The following is a 12,320-nucleotide window of genomic DNA, read 5'->3' on the forward strand; positions in this document are numbered from 1 at the left end:
ACAAAAATATTCCTAGTTTTGTCCTTGGAAAACAAGAAAAATTGAACTAACCAAAAAATTAAAAAAAAAAAAAAGATTTGCTGGAAATAATGAATGCTCAGTGCTCACAACTCTTATTAGATCAGTCCAAATCATAGAAATAAGTTCCTTTGTTAGAGCAAGGAGAAAATTCCATTTCAGGACAAAGTTCTTCAGGATGAAAGGCAGGTATGTCTTCAGGGAAAGAACTGCCTGCTGTCAAATGATTTCTGATTTCTTGCTAATGTTTTAAAAGATTTTGGATTTCTCAATTTTCTTAGTTTTCTGGTAACCAATCAACCACCTCCTCCTCTTTTTAAGTTTTGCCATCATTGCTGTTCATGTTCAGATCAACAAAAGGAGGCACCTAGAAACCAAATGACAGAGCAACCTGAGGCAAATTTAAGTTACTGACATCAAAGACTTGTTTTAGAGAATAGGAATCATATGCTCAAATGTATGATTTATATGCTTTTTGGGATGACTTATGAAGGAATTAGATCTTTTCAATCAATTTCTCAAGCTGAAACTGAATGTTAGAAATTTTGGACCAGGAAAATCCAAATTCACTTAATGAAACCTTGGATTGCTTCAAACAATGAAGGAAACCCAATTCTTTCATGTGCAAAATGAGCAAGGCATATCCTCTTTCATTTAAGCCTCTGGCTGATCTACCCACATGATGAATGTATTCCTTTGGGCAATCTGGAGCGTCATAGTGAACAATCCAATTGATTTCAGGAATATCCAGCTCTTGGGCTGCCACGTCTGTATACAACAGTATCCCTGAGTCTGCATTGCAAAACTGGAAGAAGGTGGTGAGCCACTTATTTTGCTTCTGCCCTCCATAAATGTCCAGACTGGCAAATCAATGTAGTTGAGCAACTTGTAGTAGTATTTCACAGACATTTAGGGTGAAAATAATGCAATCATTTTCTTTTCATTCTTCTTAAAGAAGGTAAAGAGCAGAAGGAATCTCTTTTTAGAGGGACAAACAAGGTATCCCACTGTTGCATTAGTTTTATCATCAATACCAACATATAATGGTTCCTTTTTCAGAGACATTTTTGCCAGGTCTTGAACTTTGAGTTTGTGTGGCAGAAAAGAGTATGGCCTGTCTGTGTATCAGCAGAAGAGTCATAATTTTCTTTAATCCCTCTTCAAATCTAACATCCCGGATACAATTGGTCTCATCTATAACCAGACACTGTAGGTTTTATCCATAAATCCTGGGGTATTCTGCATATGGTCTAGGAATAGACCTGGTGTGGCCATGATGATGTTGATCCCATTTGCAAGTTTCTGTGCTTCAGCAGATCTGTTACTACTGCTCATTATCAACCCATATGTGTGGACATGGTGAGTTATTAGCTTGTTAAGCATATCAAAAGTCTGCATGGTCCATTTCCTAGTAGGTGAAAGAATAAGGACTACTGTTCCATTCCTGGGCATGAATTTTCACTTAAAAATGAGTTCAGCAGCAGGGACGAGAGATGCTAGGGTTTTGCCACTGCTTGTTTTTACAGCTGCTAGATCTCTGCCTTCCTGAAGTGACCTTAAACTTTTATGTTAAATTTCAGTTATGTGTGTAAAGTCTATTTCTTTTTATCACTTTCAGGGTATTTTCACTGACAAGATTAGCTAGGGATATGATAGAAGTATCCTCAAAAGCTCCTGTCAGTCCTAGGGGCAAGGTGGGCACTTCATTGTCATCTTTATCATCTGGATTTTCCACACTTCTGTTTCTTCAGGAGCTCCGGCATCTTCTTCTTCAGTCTCCTCTTTATCTTCAGTTTTTTTTTGTTGTTGTTTATTTGTTTGTTTTTTGCATCAGACCCAGCATTTTCTACCTTTTTTTTTTTTCTTCTTTGATTCTGAATTGGGTGACTGTGTTGCTGCTTCTCCATTGGTTAGTGTGGTAGATTTCTTTGGGGATTTTTGAACTTTATCATTTTTCACTGTTTCATTAGCTCTGTCTCTATTTTGAGTTTCTGAAAAGCCCACATATATAGGCTGTTTTAGGGACATTTTAACTTTTCCAGGTTACACAATTTCTTTAGACACATCTCCATTTTGGGTTTCTGATAGGCTTACACCTGAGACTTCCTGTGACTCTAGGTTTCCCTGTTGCAATTTTAGATTCCACTTCTCCATTTTCTAGTGCAGGAATTTCATTGGTATATGAGACACAATGTTGGAAGAGAGATGCATTATTCATTTTTATCCTTTCTGCCAAATTGATTTTGACTAGGGAGTTTAGTCCATTTACATTAAAAACCACTACTGATAGTGCAAGACTCACTTCTGACATTTTGCTACTTAGTCTTTGTATATCTTATACCATTTTTGTTCCTCAATTCTTCCATTAATATCTAATTTTGTAATTATTTAAATTTTTTGTATTGTATTATATTAAGTCACTTCTGATTTTTTCTGGATACATTTTCATTTATTTTTCTTGTGATTATCATATGATTAAATTTTAATATCCTAAATATATAATAGCAATCATATTTGATTTGATATCAGTTTGACTTCAGTACCATTCACATACATTAAACCCTATACTTCTTTATTCCCCCACCTTTTCTTGTATTTGTTGCAAATTCTACCTTTGTACTTTTTGACATCCAATCTAAATCTATCATTTCTTTTTAGTCATTTGCATTTTAAAAGCTGTAGGAAGTAAAAAGTGGACTTACATAACAAAAAATACCATAAAATACCTATATCAAAGTTATTTATTTCACTACACCCCCCTGAGCCACTGTCTAGTGCCTTTCCTTTCAGTGTGAAAAGCCCCATTTAGCATTGCTTATAGGGCAGCTTAGTGATAATGAACTCTAGTTTTTTTTTATTTGGAAATTTGTAATCTCTCCTTCATATCTGAAAGAAAGTCTAGATAAAAATATATTGGGTTGGCACTTGTTTTCTCTCAACATGTCAAGTATTTCATATTTCAACACACTGCCTTTTTGCTTCCATGGAGTCTCATGAGAAATTGGCACTCAGGACTACCTTGTACATAACACACTGCTTTCTGAATTCTCTCCTTGTCCTTTGCATTCTAAAGTTTGAAAAGTTTGTGTCAAGGCATATTTCTCTTCAAGTTTATTTTGTTTGGCTTCTTGTATGTGCATGTTCACATCTTTTGCTAAGTTTGGGAAGTTTTCTGTAATAACTTTTAAAATATTTCTTCTACCCCTTTTACTGTTTCTTCTTGTTGTTGGACTCCCATAATGCATATGTTGGAATACATGATGATGTCCCACAGATGTCTTAAACTACTTTTACTTTTTAAAATTCTTTTTTATTTATGCTTCTCAGCCTGACTCATTTCAAGTGTGTTGTCTTCAAGTTCACTGATAATTTATTCTGCCAGCTCCAATTTGCTGTTGAATTCCTCCTGGGGTTATTGTGGTCTTCAGCTTTAGTAATTCTCTTTTGTTTCTTTTTAAAATTTCTATCTCTATTGCAATTCTCACATAGTTCATTTATTGTTTTCCTGTTATCCTTTAGTTCTTTCTCTGTATTTTCCTTCATCTCCGTGAGCCTACTGAAGATCATTTTTCAAAAGTGTTTGTTCAGTATGTCCATATTCTGGTTTTCTTTGTTGATGTGTACTGGATTTTTTTTTTTCTTTGGATGGGCCATCACTTCATGATCCTTTGTTTGTCTTGTAATCTTTTATTTCATGCTGTACATTTTATATTTTAAAACATTAACTACAGGATTTATTTCCTGAGATGTCTACTTCTTGAGTTTGTACCCAGCTATGGATATAACAGAGATTTTCCTGAGTATAATGAACTAGCCATACCATATGAACCTAACCCAAAATATCTTTAACTTTCACTGCCTTTGCAAGTTGACTCTTTGTCAACTGGTGCTTTCCTTCAAAGTTCAACCCTCCTATCAGGAAGTTCAGCAAGGTGAAGACAAAGTGCAGAGGCCTCCCTGCCTTTTCTGGGCCTGTGTCTTGTCCTGAGCTTGTGCTTGTTAGTGATCTTAGGAGTTACCCTATTTACAGGAGTTTAAATGAACCCTCTACTTCCCAGAAAACTGATTTCTGCTTCTCTCTCTGTTCACAGTAGGACTTTAAGCAGGTAACCTTTGCCATAGGCCAACTGCCTCAATTGTCTCTTATACTGATTTTGTTGTCTCAAGCTGCTTTTTTCCAGAAGGCATATTCTGGGAAGTGGGAGAGTGGGCATGCTGGAGAGGAATTTCCCAAGTCAGTCTTTCCCAGCTTGAAAAAGGCCAGGGACCTACAAAAGGATGCTGACAGCTCCAGATTGCCCGAGGGAAGGGATAAGAGAGAGGTCAAAAAGGGTGTCAGGAGCTTTTTCCACAGCTCTCTAAAATCTTTCTTTTTTTGACTTGGCACATGCCTAGCAAATGCAGCTCTCTAACTCCCCTCTGTAGCTCTGAGGAAGCCTAACATCTTCAAGCCTCTTTCTGTTATCTTTGTCTGGAGGGGATTAGAATGATGGTCCCCAGTGAACCCAACAGCTATTTAATAGCAGTAATCAGTGACCAGACTGCATTCCCCTTCTGGATCTTATGGAACTAGGTTTTATATTCCTCTCAGGCACAAGCAACCTAGCCAGGAGCCAGACCCCACTGCTACCTGCTGTGAGGGTTGGGTGTGAGTAAATGCTAACTGTCCTGTGGAGAGAACAATTCACTAGTATTTACTGTACTATCAGCCAATTCTTTTTGCTTTTCCCAGGATGCTGCATAGGATTCTACTGGACTTCAGTGTTTTGAAATAGTTGATTCAGATAGTTCTTAGTGTTTAATAGTTGCTCTATTGGAGGTTCTGATTCCTGAAATTTCCTCTTCCACCATTTTCCCACAGTTCCTCAAGTTATCTTCTTGCTGAGATACCTTTGAAAAATTCAAATCTGTTTATATTCCTGTCTAAAAACTTGAATAACTTACCTTTACACATGAGATAAAGATAAAAATATTAACATGTCTCATAATCTTGCAGGGAGTGGTCCCATCTCTTTTCTCCAGGCTCATCTATTACACTTTGATATCTGTGTTCCAGTCACATTTGGTTCCCTTTAGTTATACAACTGTGCTATGCACCCTCTTATCACAAAGTTTTTGCATAAATGTTCCCTTTTTCTATATTTCTTTCCAACTCCCCACTTGCCTTGGAAAATCGATTCATTTTTCATGATACTTCTCAATGTTTCTGGCTGTCTCTTTTATCCACCTTTATCCTTCCAAGTCTAGGTCAGGTTTCTTTATTATAGCTCATCATAAATCTGTGTTAACAACATTTAAAATAATTTTCTTTGTTTTAAATTATTGATCTATCTGGGTAATAATTCCATCAATATTTTTCTTGCACAATATAAAGCACACATCAAACTCTCCAGAATGTTTCTTGGTTGAGTAAATGAATGGTCTTGTGTCATGAAGCAAATTTTAATTATTCTAAAACAAAAAAGGAATAATTCATAAAGACTGCAAAGTTTAATTACTTTGTTGAAGACTGAATTTCAAATTCAAAATTTTAAATTACTTCATGTTAGAACCTCATTTTCAAAGTAGAGTAATCATAAAAATACTCTTTAAGGAATCTCATCTAATCATGTAACACCATTGCACTGTCAGATACTGTATTGTATTTAAACTTCTATGTCACATGGTCCCTTTCCTCAAGAGTTTATAATCTGCTTCAAATAGATGGAGTAAAATATTAATACAAAATATGAACAACATAATACCCATTGTGCAATGCAAGCCATTAAAAATACACTTAATAGTTGCTGTGCATTAAGGATTCTTAAGAGGTCTTAAGTGTCTTGTACTATAGGAACTCACAGTTTATTATAGTTCACAGTGTGTTATAGAAACTGCAAAGGAAAAAACTCATATTTCTTATGAAAAAATAGAAAGATATATAACTTTAAAAATAGTTTCTATCTTATAGTGGGTGCAAATAAATGATGATTGGGACACAAATTGAAAAATAAGAGGAAGAGTAAGTGTTATTTTAGTTGTGGGCAAAAGTGATCTGGTTAATTTGAATAGAAATGGAACTTCAACTGGGTCTTGAATCACAGGTAGAATTTGGATAGTAAGAGTTGCTTCAACACAAAGAATAATATTTATAAAGACGTTGAGACAGTAAAATCTCTACATTTTTTAGGGAAAAGAAGTCAATAATTTTGATTATTACAAAGAAATCATGCAAATAAATTACTGGAAAGTTAGACTGGACAGTTAGATTTAGACCATATTTCTGACATACTTAATATAATACTAAGAAGTTTGCAGTCCTGCTAGTTTCTCACACAGATATCAAATATGGATCCATGGAGAAGAAGAGATTTTTTTTCAATGATCTTTTTAAGTTAAATAATGCAAAATTTGTAATGCAGGAAATGGGACAGAGTTAATTAAAAATGTATTGTTTCTATGACAGTCTGTACTCCTAACATATTCTGTGTATTATACTAAAATACTTATTTTAATGACATAAAGCAATGCTTATTCTTGCCAAGTGGTTTGTATATACTGAAAACTTAAATATTTACATAGTAAACAAATATGTTCCTGACTGTGGACTATTTATAAAGTCACTATGATAATGGATTTTGAATGCTGTAAGTAAACTAAAATTGAAACAAATTATCAGTGTTACCTGGAACTAAGTTTTTGGAATATCAAATAGATTTATCTAGGTTAAATAGTATTATCCTTAAGAAAATGTTCCATAAGTGATGAAACTTATCCCATACATCTATCAAATTCTAGGAGTTTCTGAAGGCAATTTGGGAGAGCTTTTGAGGCAACATCCATGCCTCATTACTAAGTCTCTAGATAAATTATTTTTTAACATAAATGTTTTTATGAAATCCAAATCAATTACTGATTTTTATCATAATTGGAGTTTGGAAGCAAACAAATTAATCAGATATCAGGATGGCACATCTAGGCAGGTGAGTTGAGTTAAATGCCAGTGGAAAGAATAAAAGCAATGATGGACAGACTGGATGCCAGTGATTTAGGAAGAGGCCAATGGGAATATAATTCTAGAAAAGGATGGATCTAAGAGAAAGAGATTAAAGGATGAAATAATAATTAAAATCAAGTTGTCATTAGTCATAATTTCAGTATAATAGTACAAAGTTAGCAATGTAGACAGGGGAAGGTTATTTAAGCCTCTAGAAATTAAAACATCAGAAATGTTTTCTGGAATTTTGCCAATTGATATGAGAAACCCAGGAAGATGAGACTGCAGTCTCAAGAGTTGTTCAGTAGACAACTTTCTTTGATTTTCACTGAGAACAGCATTGCTTCCAGAATATTGGTCAGAACTGAGCTTCCAAAATGGGTGTTAGATTGGCTGCTCTAACGGTCATAAAGGGGTATTAAGATATTTCCCTTACATCTTAATCTGCTTTCTTAAAGAGAGTCACCATTGTAAGCTGTTAGTAATTCTACTCTGTTGTTTTTTGTTCAGTAAATAATTAGTGTATCTGTTGGGGTCCAATTTAGAAAACAGCTCAATCTGAATTTGGGAAATAGGTAATCTGCTCAAAGAGCTAAAAGGCCAAAGAAGGACTACGAGGCAACTCAAAAATTAGTAAAATAAAATGCTACTATCTTTCTTTGGGCTAAAGAATCAAAGAAAGAGATACTTTTATCAGTGTCCATAGCCATGAAGGCAGATCTTTCCCAGATAGAATTGGAACCATGGAAAGACACTGTCAACTCAGGAGATGTCAATAATGCACAATGAACTGTAAGAAGAACACTTGTCCTGGACCTCATGCTTTATGAAGATGCATTTATTAAGGTTATGAAATTTGAAAAATACATTTTTAAATGTTTTTAAAGGAATCAAGCTTATAACCATCCCCCAATATAATATATGTGCAAAGAGAAAAATCTTTAATTTTCTATTGTAAAAACAATACTCAAAATATAAAACACCATAGAAGCTAACATGGCATTGGAGTAGGCAGGCAGGGCTCAACTCTCTCACAAACACAATGGAGAAAGGACCAAAAACTGCCTGAGGGTCCTGCTTTGGGGCTCAGCATAACAGCACAGTGTTACACAGCTCCCAGGAGAGTGAGTGACAGAGAGATGAAGAACCCAAAACAACAAATGTGAGTTACCAAACTCCTGTAGCAGTCATAAAAGGCTCCCTTCCCCCACCCCCAATATATTAAATTGGGATAAAACTCCTGGCTCACCACAGCTGACTGAGAGGGGAACAGACATCTTTCTCTTTGTCAGCTGTTACAAGAAAAAAGGAGGAGGGAGGAGGGGTCTTCTTTTCAGTGAATTCAGTCAGCAGAGCCTCCTTTGAATACAGGCTCTGGCCAGACCAAAACACAGGAAAGTGGAGACTAAAATTTACACCTCTACAGAAAAGTGTGCCAAGGAGTGCCATCTGCTGGTTGGTCTAAAAATTGCATGGAGAAAAACTGTTTTTAGGTCTTTCTTAAGCCTCACTCTTGGAAGAAATTTCTTCACCACCATTGGTGAGTTCCTGGCCTGATTTTGATAACTTAATCTGGACAATTTTAAAGACTTAGAATAAGTTGAACCAAATATCAAGTAAGAGCTGTGGTAAAAAATAAAAAAGAGAGAGAAATTTGTCATTAGAGTAAATTTACCAACATATTCAGATGCCTAGACATCAGCAAAAATTACAAGCCATACTAGGAAACAGAAAAAGATGGCCCAGCCAAGGAACAAAACAAATATCCTAAAGAGATAGAGGATTTAAACAATTAATCAATGATAATCACACAACTCTCCTCAATCAATTCAAAGAGTTGAAGGAAAATATAGCTAAAGAGATAAAGGATATTAAGAAGATATTAGGTGAGCATAAAGAACAATTTGAAAACCTACAAAGAAAAAAGAGCTAATGGGAATAAAAGACACAATGGCTGAATTTAAAATATATTAGAAGTACATAAGAGCACGTTTGACTTGCTTGAAGACAGAACTAGTGATTTTGAAGACAGAACATCTGAACTGGAAAAGATAGGAGAACAAAAAGAGAAGAGAATGGAAAAAATTGAACAGTGTCTTAGGGACTTGAATGACAATGCAAAATGCACAGATATATGCATTACCAGAGTTTCAGAAGGAGAAGAGAATGGAAAAGGGACAGAAAGAATATTTGTGGAAATAATGACCAAAAACTTCCCAATACTTCCAGAAGACATAAATATCAAAATCCAAGAATGACACTGTACCCCAAATAGAATAAATCTGAATAGAGCTACCTAGAGACACTTACTATTCAGAATGACAAATATCAGAGATAAAAAGAGGATTCTGAAAGTATCAAGATAAAAGCAGAACATCATTTACAAGGGAAACTAGATTAGATTAAGTGCCAATCTCTCATCAGGAACCATGGAGGTGAGAAGAAAGAGATATGATGTATTTAAGTTACTGGCAGAGAAAATATGCCGGCCAAGAATTCTGTATCTTGCAAAACTGTCCTTAAAAAATTAGAGTGAGTTCAAAGTCTTCACAGACAAGTAAAAATTGATATAATTTGTTACTCAAAGACCAGAATTACAGGAGATACTAAAGGGAGTGATGAAATGTGAAAGTAAAAACATGGTTGAGAGACTTAGAGAAGAATGTGTAAACCAAGATTATTAGGAAGGGTAAATTAAAGGATAAAAAGACATAAAAATAGTAAGATATGACAACAGTAAACCAAAGAAAAATGGACAAAGTAAGTAATGCCTTTACAGTAATAACATTGAATGTTAATGGCTTGAACTCCCCAATCAAAAGCTTTAGACTAATAGAATGAATAAAAAAATATGATCCATCTATATGCTGTCTACAAGAGACTCACCTCAGACATAAGAACACAACCAGGTAGAAACGGAAAGGATGGGAAAAAGTATGTCATGCAGACAGTAACCAAAAAAGAGCTGGAGGAGTGATGCTAATATCAGACAATACAGATTTAAATGCAAAACTATTATAATGGAAGAAGGTCATTATATAGTAATAAAACAGGCAGTTCACCAAGAAATACCTATACTAAATATTTATGCACCTAATCTGAATGCCACAAGGTACATCAGATACATGCAAGAAAAACTGAGGGGAGAAATAGATGTCTCTACAATAATAGTTGATGATGTCAATAACCACTCTCAGTATTGGATAGAACATCTGGATAGAGGATAAATAAACAGAGCTTGAATAATATGATAAATAAACTAGACCTAACAGACATCTGTAGAGCATTGCATCCCCAAACAAAGGATACACATCCTTTTCAAGTATTCATGGATCCTTCTCCAGGATAGAAAATATGTAGAGTCACAAGATGAAACCCAGTAAATTTAAAAGATTGAAATTATTTGAAACACTTTCTCTAATTATAATGGGATGAAGCTGGAAATCAATAATGGATGGAAAAAAAGGAAAATTCATAAATATATGGAGATTAAACAACACACTCTTAAGTAATCAGTGGATCAAAGAAGAAATTGCAGGAGAATTTAACAAATATCATGTGATGAATGAATAGAAGAACACAAAATATCAAAACCTATGGGACACTGCAAAGGCAGTGCTGAGAAGGAACTTTATAGTCCTCAATGCTTACATGAAAAAAGAGCTAAAGTTGAAGATCTAACTACACACCTGGAGGAACTAGAAAAAGAACAGCCCATATCAACCTGAAGGAAATAAATAATAAACATCAGCAAAGAAATAAATGAAATGGAGAACAAAAAATCAATAGATAGAATCAACAAAACTGAAAGTTGGTTTTTTGAGAAGATCAACAAAATGACAAAACCCTTAGCTAGTCTTCAAAGAAAAAAAGACAGAAGATGCAAATAAATAAAATCAGAATTGAGAGGGAGGATATTACCATTGAACCCACAGAAATAAGAGAGATCATAAGAGGATACTATGAACAATTGTATGCCAAAACTAGACAATCTAGAAGAGGACAAATTCCTAGAAGCACATGAACCACCTACACTGACCCTAGAAGACATAAAAAATCTCAACAAACCAATCACAAATAAAAAGATTGAAACAGTCATCAGAAACCTTCCAAAAGGAAGAGAGAATGGATTAGAGTGGACTTACTGATATTCTATTCATGAATTATTGTGATTAGTAATCGAAGAAAGTGTGGCATTGGTGTGGAGAAAGTGGCCATGGTGGCTGCTGGGTGTAGGGAGTGGGAGGAAGAGATATGATGTGGGGGCATTTTTGGGGGTTGAAGTTGTCCTGGGTGGTGCTGCAGGGACAGTTACCAAACACTGTATGTCCTCCCATGGCCACTGGGTGGACTGTGGGAGAGTGTGGGCTATGGTGTGGACCATTGACCATGAGGTGCAGTGGTGCTCAGAGATGTATTCACCAAGTGCAGTGAATGTCTCATGATGATGGAGGAGGTTGTTATGGATGGAGGAGTGGCGTGAGGGGGGTGGTAGGTATATGGGGGCCTCATATTTTTTTAATGTAACATTAAAAAATAAATAAAGAGAAAAAAAAAAAAAACCTTCCAAAGATGAAAAGCCCAGGACCAAATGGCTTCATAGGTGAATTCTGCCAGTCATTCAAAGATGACCTAATAACAATCTTGTTCAAGTTCTTCCACAAAATTGAACAGGGAAGAATACTACCAAACTCATTATATGAAGCTACATCATGCTAATACAAAAGACAGATAAAGATACTATTAAAAAAGAAAATTGCAGACTAATATCTCTAATGAACATTGATGCAAACATCCTTAACAAAAACACTTGCAAACTAAATCCAAAATCACATTAAAAGAATTATCTGCCACGATCAGGTGGGTTTTATCCCAGGTACATGAGGATGGGTCAACACAAAAAAATCTATTAGTGTAATAAACCACGTTGATAAACTGAAGAAGAAAAATTACATTTTCTTCCTGATGGATGCCGAAAAGACATTTGACAAAACAAAGTGCCCTTTCTTGATAAAAACAATCCAAAAAGATAGGAATAGAAGGAAGTTTTCTCAATATAACAAAGTGCATATATGAAAAACCTAGAGCTAACCTTGTACTCAATGGTGAAAGAACGAAAGCTTTCCTGCTGAGAACAGGAACAAGACAAGGATGCCCACTATCACCACTGTTATTCAATATTATGCTAGAAGTTCTAGCTAGAGCAATTACACTAGATAAAAAAATAAAAGCACCCAAATAGGAGAGGAAGAGCAAAACTTTCACTATTCACTGATGATATGATCCTATATCTAGAAAATCCTGAGAAATCCACAACAAAGCTACT

The 12,320-nt window shown here is 35.1% G+C and overlaps 1 pseudogene; it reads right to left on the reverse strand.

Annotated features, from left to right (window-relative positions):
* Window positions 1-237: 237 nt before the first annotated feature.
* LOC101418412 (ATP-dependent RNA helicase DDX18 pseudogene) lies at window positions 238-2,229 on the reverse strand (annotated as a pseudogene).
* Window positions 2,230-12,320: the final 10,091 nt, after the last annotated feature.

This window comes from Dasypus novemcinctus, chromosome 5, assembly GCF_030445035.2.
Source record: "Dasypus novemcinctus isolate mDasNov1 chromosome 5, mDasNov1.1.hap2, whole genome shotgun sequence".
In the NCBI taxonomy this organism is placed as follows: Eukaryota; Metazoa; Chordata; class Mammalia; order Cingulata; family Dasypodidae; genus Dasypus; species Dasypus novemcinctus.